General features: G+C 44.9%; 1 protein-coding gene and 1 long non-coding RNA gene across 7 annotated transcripts in view; one reads left to right on the top strand and one right to left on the bottom strand.

Moving 5' to 3' along the window:
- The window catches only part of ZFP3 (ZFP3 zinc finger protein), a 48,336-nt gene that overhangs the window by 7,689 nt on the left and 20,743 nt on the right, over nucleotides 1-19,904 (bottom strand). For 5 of the 6 annotated variants that reach the window (XR_013824963.1, XR_013824964.1, XM_079903698.1 and 2 more), the window contains exon 2: nucleotides 14,831-14,968. The gene's annotated coding sequence lies outside the window, so the exon portion shown is untranslated. Of the gene's footprint in view, nucleotides 1-7,598; nucleotides 7,807-14,830; nucleotides 14,969-19,904 lie in introns of those variants that run through there. The other variant, XM_079903700.1, reaches the window with a different exon arrangement.
- Nucleotides 7,396-12,471, top strand: LOC307177018. Its single transcript, XR_013824965.1, has 3 exons — nucleotides 7,396-7,427; nucleotides 10,350-10,384; nucleotides 12,229-12,471. It is a non-coding gene; the product is annotated as an uncharacterized lncRNA (long non-coding RNA).

Below are 19,904 nucleotides of genomic sequence, written 5' to 3'. Positions count from 1 at the left end.
CAATGCAGTGGCTTCTCTTGTTGCAGAGCACGGGCTCTAGGTGTGCGGGCTTCAGTAGTTGTGGCACGTGGGCTCAGTAGTTGTGGCTCGCAGGCTCTAGAGCACAGGCTCAGTAGTTGTGGCGCACGGCTTAGTTGCTCCGTGGCATGTGGGATCTTCCTGGACCAGGGCTCGAACCCGTGTCCCCTGCATTGGCAGGCGGATTCTTAACCACTGCGCCACCAAGGAAGCCCCTCTTAGCACTTTTATAAATCTTAAAGCCTATACTTTTTTAAAACTTCTAAAAGGCTGTGGCAAGGATTTTTAGTTGTCTATCCCAATCTCCACTCTTCCCCACCTCATCAGCAACAGAATAATGAATTTATTTTTGTAGCAATGAGGCTGCCTAAAGAAATATATTCTCAGCCTTCTTTGCAGCTAGATTTGGCCATGTAACTAGCTTCTGGCCAATGAGACAGTAAAATGCAAATGACAGCATGAGGGACTTCTGGGATATCTCCTTAAAAGTAAGGGGATACATTTCTTCACCCTCTTCTGTGCTGTGCCTGGGGCATGAAGTGACAGCTGAAGTGCCCTCCTGGACCATGAGTTCACCAGCATACCTTACAGTGGGACAAGAACAGGAAGGCACCTGGGTCCCTGATGACTCTGTGGAGCTGCCATACTTGCCCTGGAACGCCTGCCTCTGGACTTCTTTTATCTAACAGAGAAAAAAGCTTTTTCCTTGCTTAAGCTATTATGGTTTTTTAATTTATGAAGCCAAACTTGCTCCTAATTGGTACAATGGCCCCAAGGATTTAGCTGTCCCCTCACAGAAGATCCAAATGCTGGGGAAATGAGCCCAGCTTCTGTTCAGGTATTAAGCAACCGGGAGCTAATATTGAAGAGGAGAGGCCCTTTGCCTAGAGCAGTGCATCTGTGCACCACAGCAAATCTGAGCAACACAATCCTCCCATCAATAAAAGTGTTAATTGCAGAAGGTGATTCTCAAGGGGGAATGGGGCAGCTATGGGACTTCATCCTTACATTGCAGGGTCATGGAATGGTTTTTAAGCCAAGGAATGACACAGTTCATGGTCAGATTAGCATTTCAGGTAGATATACACAAGTGGCCATTTAGTGGCTGAACCAGAAAGCAGCAGACAAGGACATAAAGGAGATCAGTTAGAAGTCTGATGCAGTCATCAAGGCAAAGGGTGATGAGATCTAACTAGGGTAATAGTGGTAGTGTGAATGAAGAGGAAACAGACTAGAGAAGTGCTTGAGAGGACAAATTCTCTAAGACTTGGGGTATGATTGGATATAGGTGTAAGGAAGGTGTAATTAGATGGAGAGTGATACCACCAAGGCTGGGTATATTGAGGAGCAGCTACGTTAGGGGGGAAGATGATAAATGAGCTGTGTTTTGGACAAGATGAGTTTCAACACATCCATACAGAAGTACCAAGGAATCAGTCAAAATATATTGGTCTAAAGCTTAGAGCAGTCAGGACTAAAGATACAGACTTGAGAGTACTCAGCATAGACAATAATGAGTATAGTTGTGACAACTGTCAGATACTGAAGACAGAAACCTAGAAAGCCAAGGCCAACATTGAAGAGTACTCCAGTTAACTTCCATGTTCCCCTCCAGATCTTTCAACTTTTCTTCACCCTGTTCTCTGCCCCAGAAGGTAACCTATATAGCACTCATCAAGGGGCCCTCTGGCTTCCAGTTGTGTTCCACCAATGGGGAGCCCTAGCAGGAGGCTGGAAGGAGGGAGGACAGTGAGGTCAGAGTATTTATCCTCCTGGTTCCTTCCTATGAGATCACCTTGGGTTCATGGTGTCCCTCAATTGAAGTTCATTACTCCTCTCAAGGAATCATCCTACCCAGTTGTCTCTGTGGGCTCCAGGCCCTCCCCTACCTCTTGCCTCTTCTGGCCTAGGGCTGGTGACTACTCTGCTATTGCCAATCCCAGCTTTCCTCAGCATCCTGCCTACACCTACATCTTTTATATTAACTTCTTTGCAAATGAACCCTTCTCAAATTATCCTAATTTGAGCGAAGTACCTGTTTCCTGTTAGGACCCTAATGATAAAGGGGTAGGTAGAGGAAGAGAAGCCTGCCAAGAAGAGAAAGAATGGTTAGTGAAGTAGGAGAAGAACCAGAAAAAGTGTCATATAAGTCACCAAGGCAATGGCAGAGGGAATTACAAAGCGTCACACACAGTTGATAGATCCAGTAGGATAAGAACTGGAAAACGTCTGCTGGGACAATTAGATGGTCACAGATGACATGTAAAAACAGAGTCAATGGAATGACAGAAGCAGAAGCCAGGTGGCAGTGGACTGATTAATTAATTTGCTGCTTCTTTCAAAAAATCTGGGTGAAAGGAGAGGACCAAGATGGGCAGTAGTGTAAAAGGTCAAAGAAAGTCAAAGAAGAATTTTCTCTGATGGTAGAGATTTGAACATGTTTATATTAGAAAGGATGGTGCCAGTAGAGAGAAAGGTTAAGAGGGAAGAAGAGATGAGATTACTGAAGAAATGAAGATCCTGAGAGGCAGGAGAGACTGGGGTCAAGTGGTGAGGGAAGGGGAAAGGGGTGATTTTGGGGTGCCCTTTGTACTGCCCCTTTTCTCTGCCCAGCCTCCAGTCATCCACAGGATCCTACCCTCTGGCCTCCCTAATCACTCAGGGGTGCAGCCCTGGTAAGCCCTCTTTCCTGACACCTGGAAGGAACCTGATCTCCTACTGAAATCCTGAAGTGTTGGAAGCTCTTTGCGCTACCCCTAAAAATGACCTGGAATCTTCTTCAACTTTCCCCCACTCAGCGCCTTCTCTAATTTTCCCCTGGAATAAGGGCAGGCACACAAAAACTGGATTTCTCCTTTTCACTGAAATTTTTGAAAATTATAGATAATGTGTACCTATGTAACTGTAAGAATCCATTGTAGAGAATTCAGCTATCTTCATCCATGGTACTATTTGAGTTAGAAAGCACTGTCTTAAATAAATTTCTCTCTAATGCTCGGCCAGGAACAAGTTCTACAAGCTGGTACTTCAGTCCCTATCTACTTCTGACCCCCTCGCTGGCCTTTCCTTTTCACCAGCATCTCTCCTATAGTTACTTCTTTTCCAACATCAAGCTCCGTACAAAGTCAGCATTCATAAAACCCACATCTGTCCCACACCATATGGAAAATCACGTGTCCACAGTAAAACAAGATGCAAGACATAGAAGTTAGGTATGTATATCTATCCCCAACTTCAACACCTGGTTCAAAATTCTAGTCCAGAAAGTCTTCCCCAACTAAAATTTGCCCCCTCTGACTATTCTTTTACTTTGCATTCCACCAGTGACACAATATTAATGCCATTTGTTAAATATTGTTCTGTTTAATAGACACCTTCTCATACACAAATCAATGCCATCCTCCTTTTTATTTTCTTTGGATGCACTGTGCGGCATGCAGGATCTTAGTTCCCTGACCAGAGATCAAACCCATGCCCCCTACAGTGGAAGCGCAGCGTTCTAACCACTGGACCACCAGGGAAGTCCCAAAGCCATTCTCCTTTTGGTTGATTTTCCAGAGGCACAGATACACATTAGACCTCGTCCTCATATGGAAACACTCTATTACTCATAGCATAAATTTAAATTTCCAAACATAATTTCTTATGTTTGTCATTTCTTCACTTTTCTAAATTTGAAATTAGTTGTTTCTGGAGAGAGATAAGATGGATGTGCCATCTTAGGAGTAGGATGACCACTCTTGGTCCTCAGTCTGGGGGATGACAAGCATCTACTGGGTCTCCATAGTTCAGAATAGGGTCTTCAACTCTGCAGATCTGGAATTTTTTTTTCCATGCACTCAGAAATCCTCATTCACAAAATACTGATGCATAAACCAAATATCCACCTATTAATTAACCATGAGAAATAAAACTTCAAAAGGACCATACTGTCTACATGAGAAGCCACCACATAAAACCCAAAAAATTGTTTAGTTGGCTTACAATCACAGCAGGAAGATTTTTTTTTTTTTAATGAACGATGCTTAAATAATGATTCTTGGCCTGGAATTAGGTTAGATGAAGAAACGTCAACTGGAAAATCTCTAAAAATACTAACTTCCAGGTCCCACATCAGACCTCTCAGAGTCAGAATCTCCAGGAGTAGGCAAAGGAATGTGTATTTTTAACAAGTGCCCAGGTGATTCTGATGCCCTATCAGGTTTGGGAACCACTGTGTTAGACAGTCTGAGTGACTGGAGTTATCTAACTCTCAGTCTGGTGCATCCATCTCTACCAAGGTCTGGTCCACCAAGCAGATCAACACATGTGCAAAGCAGCAGGATTACAGATAACACTGCCAGTTCTTGCTCTGCATTCTTTTTTCCTGCCCTCCAACTTGACCCCTCCCCCAACCCTACCCTAAACTTCTGGGAGCAGACAGGGGATATAGTACAACTGATTAGGTCACATTTCCATTACGCTTATCAGACTGACCCTAGTTACTGTGACTGGACCTGAGTTTGCCCAAACTGCCTAAATCAGAGTTTACAGCAATCTCTTAGGATAGCAATATCACTTAGTCCTCTAAACTTATCTGCCAAAAACATATTGTGATTTTTAGTAAAAAATCATTGAATAATCTATCAGCTGACAGCCTGATTAGGTCTTTTTTAAATGTTGTTAAAAGCAAAGATTGGAAAAAATTAAAAAATTTAAAAAAAGCAAAGATTGGGACTTGAGGTATAAAAGGTCCAAGAATCATTTACTCCCTCAGTAAATTGTCCCCCTGTGTGGCACTCCAGAGGTTTTCCCACCCCAGAGTGATATGCTATAGTAAAATTAAGGAGGGCATGGGTGAGAGGTATGTCTTTCTTCTGTAAAGGAGGAAAAGAGCAATTGTGAAAAAGGAGGTGGAAAAGAGAAATCTATAGGCCACAGGTCCACTCTCAAGCACACTGGTGGTAGGCAAGGGTACAGACTTAAGTCAAGGATCTAGAGACTGATGTCCTTTCAACAATCCATGCACTTACAGATGTTACAGAAAATGTTTGTGGACTCCCTCAATATATGTCATTTGAAGACTACTGCACTTAACAGCATTCTGGGCAGAGCATGGGGTGAGCAAAGCCTCAGAGACTTAGGAAGTACAGGAGGAATAAGAAAAGGAACAGAAAGAACATTCTGACCTCAATGTAGCATGTGCAGAGTTGGGGTAAAGAAGGAGGGAAGATAAGTGAGGACGCACTAAACTTCTGGGGAGTAATGAAAGCTCTTACTATGTGCCAAGCAACTTACACACATTCTCTTGTTACACCCTTACAACCTCTTGCTGAGACAAGTATGCTGGAGGCATCAGTGTAGAGAGGAGTGAAATCAGCCCATCGGAGTGCTTTCCTGACTTTCTCCATCAACACTTTTGACAGCCCCAGAGCAGGCTGGGAATCTGGGGACACGTGTGGTGGAAGAATGAGAAAGTGAGGGACTTGAGGATGCTAGCCAGGACACAGTTGAGATGACCAAGTAAGACAAGGAGACAAATGAAGTGGGGGAAGGAGGGAAGAGTGGAGGTTACAGACAGGGTGAAGGATGTGGTGAGCATACGGATCCAAGGGCAGGAATCCTGCCAACTGGCATGACGTTTAATTTTGAAATGTCAAAATTTATAACATACCAAAAGTAACATCCTTTGCAACTATTCAAATTCATGATGAAAAAATGATGAAACATTTTGGATGTCAACTTACAAACACGTAAGGGGATACACAAAGCTTTTCAAATTATTTTATGGGATATTTGAGCAAAAAAGTTTGCAGTGGCCTCGCACTCTTTGCAGGAGATCTGACCTCACCCAAGAGCTCCAGGAGTGAGCTCCAAATGAGTTAACCCAGTTAAGTTAATACCATTCCCCTTGCCAGTAACTGTTCAGAACAGTAGGGATTGTTTCAGGAATGGACAAATGCCTTCATCTGGGTCAATGATACTCTGAGGAAGTTTGCTGGGAACTTCTGGGAATAGTTTCCTGCCGTCCTGAGAGAACCACAGTAGAGACTTCTACATATTGTTGCCTGGAACCGCTGCTGCCATTTCACTACCAGCTGTGGATGAAGGCAGGACAAGCTGAGACAATTGAGGGGAAATGGAGCCAGCAGGGCCACTAGATTCAGTCATTCCTGAAACCACTTTACCTCTTGACTTCCAATTATGAGAGCTTATACACTAGTATTTTTTAGGCCAGCTTGAATTGTATCCTGTGACTTATAGACAAAAGCATCTTAATTCATAAAAATACTTTCCCTTAACTTCTGAAAGGTCAGATCCTACTAAATACTCAGTATCCAGTACAAGGATCACCTCCTCCCCAAAGTCTTCACTTACACCTGCAGGAAGGAGGTTATCTCTTGGTCCTCTGAATCAGCATTTCACTCACCTCTTTCTTTGTACTACAGTTATCATGTCGCTTCCTGTTCACTGCTCTCCAATGGCTACAGAATAAAAACTTCTTAACATGGCTCATCATGCCTTCCTGGTCAGGTCCCTGTCTCCCTTCCCATCTCCTGTCCCATGCTCTCCAATGACAGGTGGGAGCTGCAGTCATGCTCAGGGTGCTGCAGTTCAAACACTTCTTATTCTTTAAAGCTTCTCTGCCTTTGAGAACAGGTTATTCCCACTTCCTGGAATACTACTGCCCACCTTTTACACTTAACAAACATCTACAAGACTCAGCTCAGACACAGAGAGTCCTCTCTGTCTTCTTCTCTGTCCCTAAGACTCCTTCACCTTGTTGCAGCTACCTCATTGTACTGTTACTCTATTTTCATCTCTGCTTCCTTCTTCAGACCATGAACAAGGATGATGTTCTATTCATCTTGATATTCCCAGCGCCAAGCACATTTCGGGTACCTGCTAAATATCTGTTAAATGAATTTGTGTAAATATCTTATTTACATAACTAATCTGTGACACCCTTGAGGACTATCTGGATAGTTCATTCATTTTGTATCTAAAGAGCCTAGATCGGTGTCTGACACATAGCTGACGTCAATAACTATTTGTAAAAATAAGTTCCTTCTGCCAATCTGGATGACCCTTAATTTAAAGCACTGTTATCCTCTTTTCCTCTGTCCTCCTGGTTTCCACAATCAAAAGGCTCTATTAACTCTGCACTGAAATCTGTCTCCTTTCCGTAACTAACCCTCTTAAACCAATATCCGGCCCTGGGCACAGTCTGCCAGGAGGCCTGAAGTTTATGACACTGCCCGCCATTTCGTCCCCGCAGCTTACTTGGGGATGGAATGTCAGAGGAAACCACAGCTCCCATCATCCCCCACGTAAGGACACCCCCGCGGAAGGGGGTGTCCCTGCTGCTCCTGTGCCCGCGGCTGACAGGCAGGGAACCAGGACGGAGACGGACCCTGGCCGCGTCCAGGGTATGTGCCGGTGGGGACCCGGTGCGGAGTGGGGAGACCATAAAGTCCAAGGTCACAGAGAGAACCCGAGTCAGGCACGGGCCTAAACGTCGGGTTTTCGCGGGGCTCGTGGGCCAGGGGTTCGGGAGCGCAGCACCCTCCACCCCCGGCCGGGACAGAATGAGGTCTCACCTCAGGCAGCTACCGCCCCACACACGCTCCCCTCGGGCTCCCCGCGCTGCTCCGCCCGCTGCCTCAGAACCCGCAGCTGTTGTCTGGGTTTCACTGGCTATGGGCATCAGCCACTTCCGGTACCCGGGCGGCACTCCAGCCAATCAACGCGCGCCGCACTCCTAGGAGGAACAGGTGGTCGGCAGGTCGGGGTCTCCTCACCCTTTCCAGGCTTGCTTTGCGCCGGTTCTCGCGCTCACCCTAGCCCCATCTCGCCGCTGCCCTGCCACACCACCTCTCTGAAGTGGCCCTGTGCGCCTGGCGATGCCCCACTTCAGCCCCAGGATCACTGACGAGCTAGGTCCTCCGAGTTTCCTAGAAAGGCTCCAAGGACGCACTTCCGCCCTGGGATCGGCCGCTCTGCGCGCTGCTGTCGCTCCCCAAGCATTGATCTGTACTTGAGAAATTGAAAGTTGGCTTCGCTTTCTCACCGGGCAGAGATCACGCGCCCCCCTGCATCCCTTATCCCGTCACTCCCTCCCTTGAACTACACGAGTCTGGTAAACACAGACCCCTACATCCTAGGAACAGGCCAGTCATCTGCTGGGGGCGAAGGGAGACCCGCTCTTGAAGTCAAGGAGGGCTTACTGGAGGGAGTGATGTCTGGGCTGAAATCTGAAGGTTGAGCGGGAATTACCCGGGTCAAGAGTGAAGGGGACAGCGGTTCCGGCAATGGGAACGGCATTCTCCCCTAGCCTCCTTATTTCTTGAGCAGCTTGACCCTTCTCAACTCAGCACCTTTGTGCTTGTTACTTCCTCTGCTTCTTGTTATTCAGGTCTCACTTCAAAGGTAACTCCATAGGAGAAGCCTTCCATCCTATCTAATGTTGCCTCAAACTATGATACCCCTCCCAAATATCAGTTACAGGGAAGGACTATGATTGGCCTTGTTTAGGTCTGGTGCTCACCCCTGGACTAATCATTGTATTCAGGGGAAAGGGATAGTAGGTTTAGCCAAATCTGGGTCACTTGTCTGCCTCAATTGTGGGGGCAGTCTTCTGTGTTTGCCTCACCATAATCCTATGGAACAGGGAAGGGAGTGACTACTCACAGAAAGTGATATTATGTATATATCTAGTACACCACCTATCAGGAAAAAAAAGAAGAAAGAAAGGGGAAAAGAAAGCTTTTGCTTGAGTTCATGGGATTAGGCCCTAGACTATAGGGTCCATCACTTTAGCCATTCTCACACCAATATCCTTAACTCCTTTGCCCTACTGTCTGCAACTGCATTGGAAGTTTGTTAACCCTGGATCAGTTGAAATGTCCATTTTCCTTGCCCAGGCCGCTGACAGCTGGTGGGGAAAATCGTACATTTTGGAGAAGAACCCCAAAATAAATTTATGGTCTCCACTTCCCAGAGGTCTTTCACTTCTGCCTAGAAATCATCTTGTTTCCCTAGTCAGCTTGTCTACCATTTTCATGATTGCTGTTTCAACCTTCTTCATTCTGCTTGAACCTCTGTCCAAGCCATGACCCACCATCACAATCACTGCCACCTGCATTCATCCCAAGGAAAGATGTCCATACTACGAGAGTATCCTGCCACAGACCAAGAATGGGAGACATTTGGTTCTACTGTATTTATCTAGTACACCTACATTAACAGTCTTCTGTCTCAAGAACCTAGATCAGTAATTCTCAATCTTGGCTGCACATTGGAATCACCTGGGGAGCTTTTTTTTAAGTATGTTTTTATTAGTGAGCAGTATTCAATTATTTGAATACACCACATTTTTTTAATCTATTCACTTATTAATGTTCAGGTGGTTTCTTGTTTATGGCTATTACAAAGTTGCTAAGAACATTCATGTACACTTCTTTATATGCACAGATGCATAAGCTTTTATTTCTCTTGGATAGCTGCCTAGGAGTGGAATGGCTGTATCATATGGTAAGCACATATTTAACTCTTAAAGAATCCAGCAAACCATTTTCTAAAGTGGATGCACATTTTACATTTTCACCAGCAGTGTATGAGTCTTTTTCCTCCACATCCTCGCCAACACTTGATCTGATCAGTTCTTTTTTTCTTTTTCTTTTTAAATTGAGCATTACAATAGAGATCTAGTGGCCTCTTATAGTGGTTTTACTTTGTGTTTCCTTACTGACTAATTCACCTGGGGATCTTTAAAAATATTGATGTCTGGTGCCACCCACATAGATTCTGTTGAAAATGATATGAGATATAGTCTGGGCTTTATTGTTTTGTTTATTTCCCAAGCAATTCCAATATGCAGCCAGCAAGGTTGGAAACCAATAGCTTAGGTCAGTGATTCAAAAAGTGTGGTGTCTGAATCAGCAGCATCTGGAATGATGGTTAGAAATGCAAATTCTCAGGCCCCACCCACAGATCTCCTGAATGAGAAACTCTGGAATTAGAGCTGAACAATCTGTGTTTTAACAAGCATTTCAGGAGTTCTAATGCACTCTAAAGTTTGGGTATCACTGGTGCAGACATTAACAGTGCTTCATTTGATCAGCCCCTGTACGTGGGTTAAACAGGAAAAAGATAGGCTGTATCCTCCTGGATATTCCCCTGCCTACCATCTGCTTCATTACACTAGCCAATTTAGGGGCCATCTGGAGTAATGGGGACCTACCAAGGGAAGGAGGCCAAGGCATATGGTCCACAAATACCATTCTCATGCCCAGTGTGTATGAGGATGTGTATGACTAGGTAGGGGCTGATGTTTCACTGTCTCCTAACAGGTTCAGGACTTCCATCGAATTGAGTCTTATTACAGGTAAGTATGAGAAGTTTTGCTCCTTTTGAAAAAAATGGCAGGTAGGAACGTTGGCCGCCCTCTTGAATTCACACAGAGACAGGTACATGGAAAATAAAAGCCATACTGCTGTTGCTCGACCTTGTCCCTTCTATCCGTGGAAGATGTGGGAAGGAGGGCTACCAGTACTGGCTACTCTCCTATCTTATACTTCAAAACCGTGTCATTTCTCAGATTAGTTTACAGCTCTGATGTGGACCTAAGTACTGATCATAATTATATTTTCTATTGTCTATGGACCATATTCCAAACTACTACCAAAATATTAGTAACAGCACTCAGTGTCCCCTGAGATTTAAATAACATTGTGAATGTAAGTCATTGTTAGGATTCTGGAAGAAATGACCAAAAGCACCAACCCTGCAAACTTTCAGGTCTTTCAAAACCCTTCTCTCCCAGGTGAATAACCCTGGGCCAGGACACAAGGACACTGGCTTGGATAGCTTTCTCTTCCTGTAAACTTCTCTTACCAACTCCCCACATCCACTTCTTTTATCACTATCACCTCTCTCCTTGATCCTGCCTTCCTTTCCTTTCAACTGCACCAACCTCATAGTACATCCTACAGACCAAAATCTCACTCAGCATGACACAAATGCATCTAGCCTTATGTGACTTAACCATTTCCTACAAACATACCTTTCCCCCCATATAGACAGAGCGTTCCTTGAGAGCCAGCACTCTGTTACATGTCCCAGAGAGGTGCTGGCTGTGCTGGGCCCATGTTTAGTAGAAACAGGCTGACCTGAAATATTCATATCTCACCTCCACACACTAAAGCAACTGGCTGAAGCTGAGTCGAGGCTCAGTTAAGTCTTCAGGGAATCCCCTGGCAGTCCAGCGGTTCGGACTCCACGCTTCCACTGCAGGAGGCACAGGTTAGATCCCTGGTGGGGGAACTAAGATCCCTCAAGCTTTGCAGCAAGACAAAAAAAACACAAAGTCTTCAGTGTTCCCCTTGCACCTCCAGCTATGAAGATGCAAGGAAGTAAAACAAAAAGGCAACTTCCTTTTCTAGAGTTACAATTACCCCAAGGAGCTCAGGGCAACCGATTCTGAGCCTGATCCAGCAAGGTCATGTTATCACTGAGCCAAGATAGCAGATCCTTCTTGGGCAAGTTCTAAACCTAAGAGCGTCCTCCAGGGTCCTTGTAAGGTCCATGTCTCTCTCTCAGGTGAAACCATGGCCCCTTTCACATGGGATAAAATGCAGCAACACCTGAAAACCTTAATCTCCCAGTACCTGCTCCATGGTTCAGTGCCAGGTGGAGAGACAGAGAAGAGAAGGCTGCCCTGGCAGAGGGGTCAGTGCTGGGCTTTGAGGAAGGCAAGCCGGAGGTGGTGGGAGGGGATGCACTGGAAATAGACAACAGCAGAATGTACAAGGGAGCAAGTGATCAGAGGACAAACCAGGAGCCCCAGGGTACAAGGTTCCTCCCCAGGGCTCTGGAGTCTTCACAAGGTCAGCAAGATAATGAGCCCACTGCCACCAGGGCTAAGACATGACTGAGCCCTGACAGTGCCCCTGCCCACCGAGCCTGCCTAGAGCCTGCTTATCACAACACTTCAGGAAACTGCTACTAAGTAGTCTGAATTCCCATATGAGTAGAAATTATTTGCCATCCAGGCCAAGGCAGTCCTACATGAATATTTCTGAGGCTCTATTTTGAGAAACAACATGGGAGGAAAATCAAGTCCAAGTGTCTCCCACCATCACAGGGACATATAAGTTTCCAATGTGACTAGTGAACCTGAAGGAGGCCAGAATGACTCCTCACTCTGTCTTCATGGTTTTGTTTTCCCAGCTCAAGATACAACCCCTAAAAACCATGGATGATATTCGGAAAAGATGAAAACTCTAACTCGAAAAGATACATGCACCCCAACGTTCATAGCAACACTATTTGCAATAGCCAAGACATGGAAGCAACCTAAATGTCCATCAACAGATGAATGGGTAAAGAAGATGTGGTGTATAAGAGACATTGGAATACTACTCAGTCATAAAAAAGAATGAAATAATGCCATTTGCAGCAACATGGATGGACCTCGAGATTATCATTCTAAGTGAAGTAAGTCAGAGAAAGACAAATCTCATATGATATCACTTATATGTGGAATCTAAAAAAATGATATAAATGAACTTATTTACAAAACGGAAAGGCTCACAGACACAGGAAACAACTTATGGTTACCAAAGGGGGAAGGTGGGTGGGGAGGGATAAATTAGGAGTTTAGGATTCACAGATACATACTGCTATATATAAAATAAACAAAAAGGACCTACTGTATAGCACAGGGAACTATATTTAGTATCTTGTCATAATCTATAATGGAAACAAATTTGAAAGAGAATATATATATATATATATCTGAATCACTTTGCTGTACACTGGAAACTAACACAACACTGTAAACCAACTAGACTTCAATTTTAACAAAATCTTGGATGCAATATTCAGTCCTTCAGCAAGATCCCTTCTCTATGATGCAACCTTTCTCTCAGGCTAATGCAATCCATTTGCCGTCTCCCATGCTCTGTTTATTTGCTGTTCATAGTGTATTTTCTCTTACGCCACATGCCTGCCCACAATGCTGCCCTTGGGTCCACTGCCACTGAAATCCATAGCTGTGATGACACCTCAGGGTCTTTCTCAAGCAAAAGGATCCCTCTGTCTCTGAGGCTTAATTCTGCTGCCAACACCCACACGTCTTCTCTCTAGATTTATCTCGGGCTTGTTGCCTTCCTCCCTCGTTCAAACTCTCTCTGCAGTAGTGAGTCATTCAAATGATCCTTAACCTCACTACATTAATGCCATCCGTATATGATATCATGGTGTACAGATCTTATTCAAGTGGGCAAAATACAAGCTTTGAGGCATGGTTTAAAAGAACGATAAATCCAAACCTTACAAATACCTAACAGTTTACAAAGCCCTCTCATATAAACTAGCCATGATCAGGGTCTCTGGAAGCTTAGGCTATCTATGGCAACTGTAGAAAAGTCTTTCACAGGTGATGGTGACCCAAAGGATTCAGCGACTTGTCCAGGTTTACTCAGGTCAGAAGAGGGGAGGGGGCTTCCCTGGTGGCACAGTGGTTAAGAATCCGCCTGCCAATGCAGGGGACATGGGTTTGAGCCCTGGTCCAGGAAGATCCCACATGCCGCGCAGCAACTAAGCCCATGTGCCACAACTACTGAGCCTGCGCTCTAGGGCCCGTGAGCCACAACTACTGAGCCCACGTGCCTAGAGCCCATGCTCCGCAACGAGCCCCTACTCCGCAATGAGCAGCCACTGCAATGAGAAGCCCGTGCGCTGCAACGAAGAGTAGCCCCTGCTGGCCACGCAACTAGAGAAAGCCCACACGCACTCAGCAACGAAGACCCAACGCAGCCAAAAATAAATAAATTAAGAAAAAAAAAAGACGAGGGGAGACTAGATTAGCACCCACATCTTCAGACTCTCCTCACTCCAATCTGGCTGCCCTCCTAAAGTCCCACTGAATACACATCTACCTCCATCTCTTCATGGGGCTCGGTTTTGTCCAGGCCTGTTTTGGCACTATTTTGACCAAGAGTCAGCTGCAGAGAGGAAATTTCAAATGTGACATCCAGAAAAATCCACATCTGCCTTACATGTACACAAAGTATCTCCCATCTACTGGAATAAAATCCTGCATGATGAGGGTGTTTGGGTTACTTATCTGGCTTCCCTACTTCAAGACCCGGTTCCAAAAAATCACATCCACAAAGACTTCCCTGATTCCTCTCTTCTCATTTCAGTCGCTCCTCCACTGTCCTCCTGACCCCTGGCATTTGGGCTAATTTGACCTTTTGGATCTTGTATTCTCTTGTAAGACTATTTGTCATCTCCCCACCTAGTGATAAAAACCCAACCTGCCCTCTGGGATTTTGCCCAGAGCACAGCGCTGAGCAGAGACAGTCTGTACATGTTGACTGAGAAATGTTTACCTGGAAAAGTCTTCTGTGATTAAACTGAATTTTAACAATGGCCTCAAGGAGCAGTACCTTAACCCAGAAGAGTAATGGCAGGAACTGGGGGCACAGGATAAAGCTGGTTACAAGAGCAAATATAGCCAGCTGGCTTTGCAAAGCTCCTTATATCCCACTAGATCAGTAGTTATCATGGGATTGGTAACTTTTTCACAGGGTGATAAGGAACATTAGCTGACCCTAGCGTCCACAAGTTCTACCGAATATAGGAGGGTCAGTGAACCAAAATGTAGCAACCAGATGGATCAACCATAAAGCTTTGTTAATTTCATTCTTTAATTTTGGATAGGGCCACCCCTGGATAAGCAACAATCAATCTTATAAAATTATACATTCTAGATAGTCAAACTAGACCTTTCCTTAATCATGATTGAGTATGTAATTTGACCTACCGTGCTGGACCCCAAGGGAGGACACACTGATTCAGGCAGTATCTTTGGTGCCAAGATGTTGAAAGAATCTGGGATTGTTTCCAGCACTAGAGGGCAACTGTTGAAAGTCTCCAGAGCCCAGAGGGAAAAGCAGCATCCCTGGAGGAGATGGACAAACAACCTTAAATTAGGCAAATACGTCGCACCTCCCATCATCCTAACAAATATTGCTTAATATGAGATGTGGGTTGTTAGGATGAAAGAAGAAAGGGGCTGAACCTGGAGGAGACTGGGATTCATGGAGAGGGACATAAATGATTATATTAGGTCGCGTCAAAATCGGGGGATTCCCTTCCCTTGACAAGGCCTAAGTGTGAAATTACTGAGACAATGTACATTTCAACCCCTCAGAGACCAGTCAAAGGTCTATCCTGCTCCTTTAGAATAGCACGCTCAACAACAGTGCGCCATGTCCAGGTATGGCTACATTTGTTTCAGCCCTCAGCTTGTGGGACTAGCCTTCCACCCTAACACCATCCAACAGATGAATTGTTTTATATCCTGAGATATAGAACGTCTACCTTGTGGGGAGGAGAGCCAAAGAGCTTTGCCTAAAGCCAGGCATTTGCTTCAAAGGGGGAGGTGTTCTGACTTCTGAGATCAGCAGCAGAAACCACATCCATGCAAAGCTCCAGGACCTCCTTTGAAGCAGGTTTAATGAGCAGATCCTTTCCTATTCTTTGGTAGCAACATTAAACCACAAAATGTCATAATTTTAGGGAATAAAAAAAAATCCCAGGCTGCTCTGTAGACCAAATATTTCAGAATTTCTGGAGGTGAGGTGGAAACGTCAGCAAAGCTCCCTTGGGGGGATTCCAAAGTGCCCCAACTTAAGAATCCCTGGTTAGACTATTGGGGAGCCACCTGGATCTGGGACCAAGTTGGCTTCTCTGGAGTTCAGGTGCTCCAGGCAGGTGTAGATACCTGAGTGAAAGTGGCCTCCTGACAGGAAGGAGGAAGAGGGGCAGGCGTGCCCTTTAAAGGGTTAGGTCCCAGCTCCTGCTTTGGAGAGGTGAAAAGAGTATTGGATTAAGCATCACAAGACCTGGATTCCGGTTCTGGCTCTGCCACTTAGCATTTCTGGGACCACGTCTGCCCATGATATGCCTGATGAGAAAACCACCAAGTACAGAGCTGACAGTTTTAGGCAAGAAATTAGTTTCTGGAGACATCACATAATTTAAGGCAATTTCCCCAAAAGGAATAAAGATAAAGTGAGCTGGTGTCATCACGTAGCTCATAAACCTATAATCAATGAATATGTTTTGCTTTAAGGCTATGCTTATGATGTATACAATTTCACAAGGTACTCTCTCCTAAACATATAGGATCAAGTGGCATAGCAGTTCTTGAAACTTTTCTACGGAGTTTTATTACATCTCACTTTCATTTTTCAATGCTAACATTAGCACCATTACACAATAAGTACAAGGGTGAGGTTATAGAATGCAAAAACATTTAAAATTATAACAGTACATTTTTGCCACCTTTGTAATTCTTTGTTTTACTTTTTTTTTTTTTTTTTTTTTTGGCCGCACTGTGTGGCTTGCAGGTATCTTATTTCCCAGACAAAGGATCGAACCCAGGTCCCCACAGTGAAAGCAGCAAGTCCTAACCACTGGACCACCAGGGAATTTCTTTGTTTTATTTATTTTAAATAAACTTTTTAAAATATAAATTTATTTATTTTTGGCTGTGTTGGATCTTCGTTGCTGTGCGTGGGCTTTCTCTACTTGCGACGAGCGGGGGCTACTTTTTGTTGCAGTGTGCAGGCTTCTCATTGCGGTGGCTTCTCTTGTTGTGGAGCACGGTCTCTAGGCATGCGAGCTTCAGTAGTTGTGGCGCGTGGGCTCAGTAGTTGTGGCACACGGACTTAGTTGCTCCGCGGCATATGGGATATTCCCGGACCAGGGCTCCAACCGGTGTCCCCTGCATCGGCAGGTGGATTCTTAACCACTGCGCCACCAGGGAAGCCCTTAAATAAACTTTTAACTTTAGAACAGTTTTAGATTTATAGAAAAATTGCAGAGGTATTACAGAGAGTCCCATATGCCCCACACCCAAGTTCCCATATTAACATCTTTTTATGTATTATTTATGTATTCATTTATTTATTTTTGGCTGTGTTGGGTCTTCGTTGCTGCACTGGGCCTTTTCTCTAGTTGCGGCGAGCAGGGGCTACTCTTCGTTGAGGTGCTCGGGCTTCTCACTGCTGTGGCTTCTCTTGTTGAGGAGCACAGGCTCTAGGCACGTGGGCTCAGTAGTTGTGGCACACGGGCTTAGTTGCTCCACAGCATGTGGGATCTTCCTGGACCAGGGCTTGAACCCATGTCCCCACATTGGCAGGAAGATTCTTAACCAGTGCACCACCAGGGAAGTCCTCCCACATTAACATCTTACCTGAGAATGGTACATATGTTACAATTAAGGAACCAGTTGAGCCACTGTTATTAACTAACATCCATATCTTATTCATATTTCCCTAGTTTTTACCTAACGTCCTTTTCCCATGCCAGGATCCCATCCAGAACACCACATTGCTTTTATTTATCATGCCTCTGTAGGCTCCTCTTGGCTGTGCAGTACATTTAAAAATAACAGCTCAATCCACATCACCACAGGAGGTGCAGAAGCAAATCAAAACAACTGCCAAGTTCTCATAATACTCACAAAGGAGGCGGTCATTTGTTCACCGGTTCATTAGTGTGAACAGTATCCAATTTCCTTCATGAGCTTTCAAATTGTGAATCCCAAAATTTTGTTTTAAGTGGAGGGGATTGGCTTTATTTTGCTCTTTGTGTATTAAATGGATTTTATATCACATGCTTTCAAATTACTCAACATCTCATAAAATGCATCCAATAACACCACACAGATATAAGGCAGTTCCCTTACTGAGCAGAAGACAGATTCCATATTGTGGGGCCCACCTCAGGAGACTGTGCTTTTGAACGCCTAGGACGGGGTCAGAGCTATCTGTATTTTAATTCCAAGGTGGTTAAGTCTCCACGTTCCCAACGTAGGGGGCTCGGGTTCAATCCCTAGTTAGGGAGCTAAGATCGCACATGCCTCATGGACAAAAAAAAAAAGAAAAAGAAAAAGAAAAAAAAAGTCACCTCAATCCTAAGGAACATCCTTTCGATTTTTTTTTTTTTTTTTTTGGCTGCATCGCGCGCTTGTGGGATCTTGGTTCCCCGACCAGGGATCAAACCCGTGCCAGGGAATTCCCAGCCTTTCAATTTAAATTCAGTATCCGAGTAACACAGCCAGCCTGGACGCTAAAATTCACACTCAAGAGAATGAATGATGAATATTTCAGTGAACATGTGCCAAGACACATAAGTATACAGGCATCCTTCAGTCTACATGCAGGAGCTGCTCCTAAATTTCATTTTTAGATTAGTTATTGAAACCAGAAATACATTTATTTACCTTCAGAACATTGTTATGACTATTGGATAAGTTTTCCTAACAACCCACAAAAATGTATTTATCCATTAACACAATGATACATTTAAAAGTGCTTTCCAGGGACTTCCCTGGTGGCTCAGTGGATAAGACTCCACACTCCCAGTGCAGGGGGCCTGGGTTCAATTGCTGGTCAGGGAACTAGACCCCACATACCACAACTAAGGAGTCCGCATGCTGCAACTAAGGAGCCCGCGAGCCACAACTAAGGAGCCAGCCTGCTGAAACTAAGACCCAGTGCAACCAAATAAATTAAATAAATAAATATTAAAAGTGCTTTCCAGGGCTTCCCTGGTGGCGCAGTGGCTGAGAGTCCGCCTGCCGACGCAGGGGACATGGGTTCGTGCCCCGGTCTGGGAGGATTCCACATGCCGCGGAGCGGCTGGGCCCGTAAGCCATGGCCGCTGAGCCTGCGCGTCCGGAGCCTCTGCTCCCCAGCGGGAGAGGCCACAACGGTGAGAGGCCCGCGTACCGCAAAAAAAAAAAAAAAAAAAAAAAAGTGCTTTCCAGGGTTGAGAACGACTGGTAAAGCATGGACTTAGAGAGAGCCCTGCACTCTACTTACTGGCTCTGCATACTTGGGAAAATGACTTCAGCTTTGCACCTCAGTGACCTCACCTGTAAAATGGGATAATATTAGTACATAGGGCTCTTGGGAGAATTAAGTGAGATAATGCACAAAAAACACTTAGCATATGCCAGGCACTAGAATGTATGCAATGGCAGTTACCAATGCAGCAACTGCTGGTGCAAATAAAGAAAGGAGAGATTTTCGGGGATGAAGACGCAGTGTCCTCAATGGGCGTCAGGTGGCGCCACAAGCCTAAAAACCAAGTCCAGCCGTGCCTGGGAAAGTAGATGAGTGAAAAAGTTGAATCTCAGAGCACCTGTCAACCTGACATAGCTGCCACTTTGAATAGATGTGGTGTCTTAAGTCAGGTGTTAACATTTTAATGGACCCATAAAATTCAAAACATAGACCGTTCCCCTCATCCAGATTCTTTCTAGTTATTCCTATATCAAGGGACATGTTGAAACATGCATTGCTGTATGTATATTACTTAATATAAAAGTAATATCATAACCGGCATCCCAAACAAGACAAGCCATTTCTGTTGGCAAATATGGCATTGAAACAATGGCCCTGGTGGAGAAAGAAAAGAGGAGAATGTAACAAACATTCGTGACAACTGTGGCGGAGATGGGAGGTTGCCTATCCCAATATCACCCACCCCTCCTAGAATCCCGGAGATTTAGCGGGGCGCATAGCTTCTTGCAATAAAGAGTACAATTCCTAGTTCTCCTTGAGCTGGTGTGGACGTGTGGCTAAGCCCTGGCCTGTGGGACGTGAATGGGAAGGGCAGCTTGTAGGAAATTTCCTTGAGACAGATGGCAAGTACCTTCCTCCATTCCCTGCCTGCAACATGGTTTTGATGCCAGCAGCTCCACCTTGTACCTGAAGGCTGGGGCTGCACCCTACGGATGATCCCAAGAGACTACGAGGGCTCCATAGGAACTCTGAATTGTCTACCTCTGGCCTTTTATGTGAGAGAAAAATAAATTTAAA

The sequence above is a fragment of the Stenella coeruleoalba genome, assembly GCF_951394435.1.
Source record: "Stenella coeruleoalba genome assembly, chromosome: 19".
NCBI lineage: Eukaryota > Metazoa > Chordata > Mammalia > Artiodactyla > Delphinidae > Stenella > Stenella coeruleoalba.
Note: the sequence above shows the minus strand (reverse complement) of the source record. Positions and strands in the feature narration are given on the sequence as shown.